The following is a 3942-nucleotide window of genomic DNA, read 5'->3' on the forward strand; positions in this document are numbered from 1 at the left end:
TAGACTCAATTTTCCAGTCCACACTCCAAGCCACCTACCTTTGAACTATACACTAGACTCTTCAATCACCTCTCTAACCATCCTAGTCCCAATGACCTCTTTTGCAGAAGACATTCAGGTAAGCTAGTTGCTACCATTTCTTTGGCATGAATAGGCAGGTACAGAATCCCAAGTCCGCCAACCCTTTTAGGCAAACTTACTTTCTCCCAAGTCAACCAAGCTAAAACCTTCTTGTCATCTCTATAGTTTTTCCATATAAACTTCCTGACTGGAGCCATGATCTTCTTCTAGTGCAACTTTTTGAAATCCACCACAAGACAAAGAAACATAATGTATGCATTTAAGACTGTGTTAGCAATGAACACCCTATTATGAAATGGCACCCTAATCCCTTCCCATTTTTTATCTTATCAAGAAATATCTCAATTTCCCAATTAGTTACATCATTATTGGTCACCCAAAATCCAAAAGGAACCCCCAGATGTCCAACAATCTATCCCTTCCTTACAACCTCACACCCCCATCTTTCCTTGTCAAAGTCATCATCCTCAGTTAAGCTAATAATCTTGGATTTGTGAATGTTGCATCTAGATCCAAAGGCATCAGCAAATAACTGGACTATCTGCAGAGCATACCTTAGATTATCATTATCAGCCTCCTTCAGGAATAATAATGAATCATTAACAAAACACTAAATCACCTCTCCATTCTTCAACCTCAACCCAGTCACACCAACCCTCTTTCACAAGCCTCTTCCACAACCACTATCAAGGGGTGAGAAGAAATGGCAAATAGCAAGGGGGCCAGAGGGCATCCTTGCCTCACATATCTTTTGATTTTAAATCCCCCCACTAATCTTCCATTCAACAAACAGCTTTGGAAATATATAGTGGCATGCTTGCCCACACATGCCTGGCTGCCCGCAGGACTACGCCCAGGCACCCTATCTACTGAACCGTGGCTCGCTTGCCATCCACGCTCTAGAGGACGGTCTCGGAGGCCAATCGAGCTCCTTGTAGCCGCTATGCGCTATGAAACATTACCCCCCCTTGAGAAGAGTTTTCATCCACAAAAAATCGAGCTCCCCGTAGCCGCTATGAGCTACGAAACATTACTCCCCCCTGAAGAAGAGTTTTCGTCCACAAAAATGAACCCCAGAAAGTTCTTGGTTAGCATACTCAAGCGCTCCCATGAGGAGGCATCATCCTCACGATCTTCCCACTTAACAAGTGCCTCTCAGTACACAATGTACCTCGTGTTCCGATCTCTAAATTTGAGAATCCTCTCAGATTCATATGGTATAGATGGTGGTTCTATCAAGTCCAAGCAGCTTCTCAAAATATGCTTTGAACTCTCTGAGGATGGTAATCGAGGGAGCTCGGTGGAGGCAACTTTGGAGGGATATTTTCTTCGCTACCCTCTGTCTCTACTTGACCAATATCTCTCGAGTCTCTCTCTAACTATTCCCACCACCATCTCCGTCCAACCACCGCCTAGCCCAGCCCCCAACCTTGCCCCTTCCTTTCTCTCTCTATCTATTACCATCATCCCTTCCTCTCCTCTCCTCTCTCCAACCATCTCACATCTTTTTGTTGCTCTTCTCTCTCTATATCTATCTCTTTGCTCAGTCTCTCTATATATGAATTTGCCCATGGAAGATGTTTCACTATCCTCTACTCCTATAGCAAGCAAAAAGGATACTCCATCTCCCCCAACTCCACTTCTAACACTTTAGGTGTCTCCAACAAAGTATTCAAGGTAATGCAAATTTTGTTTGAAGGTCGCCCATTGTCCTCATCTCTCGGGACAAACAACACCAATCTAATTGCTCTAGCCAAGTGCCCCAAAGCCAGCCTCAGCTAGGGTGGAAGCCCCTAAATTTTAACCCACACTGGGCACACCTCACGAAGGCTCTTATTCACATCAGATGCGGGGTTGAATGGCATGACATACACTAGCTTCTGACCCATAAACAACACGGCTCTGGCAAAGAGATCAACAATAGTCTATCCTTTCATAAACAAAACATTAAAGAACCCTCTCCCTAAATAGAACACCTGTGATACTCATGTAACCACCTCCCTAGCTCCTCCTTACTCGATGGTCTCCCCAGGCATAGCAAGATCACGCTACACAGAAAACAAACCTATTTGCCTCCTCACAAGATCAAGGGAGATGTTAGCACATACCTTCCCTCTAGTGAGCTTTCCTTACTGTGCTTGAACGTTTATTCTCGAAGAAATCCAATGGGACTACACCTTCTTTGCCTCTCTATCGCTCTCTTGATCCTCTCGGCTTATCTTCATTTCATCATCTAGTCCCCCAATCCCCCCATCCACCATCTCCAGAATCATCATTCTATTCCCAAGCATCAGCCATCCCTCGGTTCTCGATACCCTGCCTGCCTGCCTGCATGCGCGAAACGTGTGTCGCACCCAACCTCGTATTAGAACATGCACCATATGTGCTTATTAAATCACCTAGGACACCCACTCACCTTGACTCCTCCCATCTCTCAATGTATAGAACCCATGTCTTTTGCAAGACACACTTTTGTGCTAGGAGAGTACGAGTCTACATGATCTTATTAATACGAGCTTATCTTTGTTTCACTCTTCAATGAGTACTCATGTAATCTTCCACCTTTTTTTCTTTTTAGATAGCCTTTATCATGATTGTATACTCACATTAATGACCTATATATTATAAACAGTGAGCTCTAGGGCTTCATGAAACTCGTGAAGTCAAACAAGCCCTTTGAATCAAGGTAAAACAACACCCATTGCTTTGGAAGAGACCTTATCTTTGCAACATACCTTACATCACCTTTCTGTCTAAATCAAGACTGTAAGATCCCCATCCCCACCACGCAACGGATTCGTGGTGCTAAGCGGAAGTAGCACATCTTACGCGGGGCCGGGTCCCACACTCGGGGCCTTGCCCCACGGATATCCGGACAGGTGACTAATTCCTCGGTTCTTCCAAAACCGAACTTGGAAAAACTTCCCTTGCCCGAAAAGCACAGGCGATTCCTCTAGGATAAATTTTACTCTAACGTAGTCAAGGTCATTACTGACCAAACTGATCCGACCAAACCTAAAGTCACTTAGTCAGATCAAGGAAGAAACTTGCACTTGGATCATAGAGATCAACACTTTTTTCCCCATCGAGAGGCACAGCCGTTGATTCCTTTTTCCATAGAACAGTTACTATCCGGGATTTACTTCATCTAGCGTACTACAATAGAAATTGAGTCTCATTTTACGGATCCATCAGTCCAGCCTAACCCCATCCAATCCCATGGGTTAGCCAACCGCCCAACCACTGTAGTGATGGGATCCAATTTAGAATTTGGTTAGGTTTTGTCTGGGGTACCAGGGAAAAGAGTTCCCAGGCCCCCTAGCCGGATTTTCAAGCAAAATTTAACTCCAGTCACACCACTTACACACCCAATATGAAATTGCCTTTTTCCTAGATTCAACTGTATTTAAATCAGTCATTTAATGAAATCATAAACTTCCAAGTATCCGGTTGAATCTTAATTTCCAATCCTTCCGTCTCATCGGAGTATCTATGGCATCATTGGCAACCAGAACGCTCACCACCTGTTCACTCAGGGGCCTTTTCGATAGTTCCTAGCTCATAGTACCCGATGATTATTCACTTATAAAAATCAAGATGGAATCCTCGTTGAAGATCAGCAAGATCAACCAACAGATCCATATAAGAGAGCTATGGACTCATCAGTTGAGGACCAGCAAGGTCAATCAACCAGATCCATACTCGGTTTCAGAAAACAACTCTTACTCCTTGTTCCAATATCTTCCACGACGCAAGTGTGGGTATCTTTGGCGACCGAGAGCCCGAGCACCGTATGGAGAGCACCCTCTAGGATCCTTCACAGGTCACCTAGCGCTTCACTCATAGGCCGCTTCCTTGGTC

Source organism: Cibotium barometz, chromosome 1 (assembly GCF_041138505.1).
Source record: "Cibotium barometz isolate CiBa-2024 chromosome 1, ASM4113850v1, whole genome shotgun sequence".
Taxonomy (NCBI): domain Eukaryota; kingdom Viridiplantae; phylum Streptophyta; class Polypodiopsida; order Cyatheales; family Cibotiaceae; genus Cibotium; species Cibotium barometz.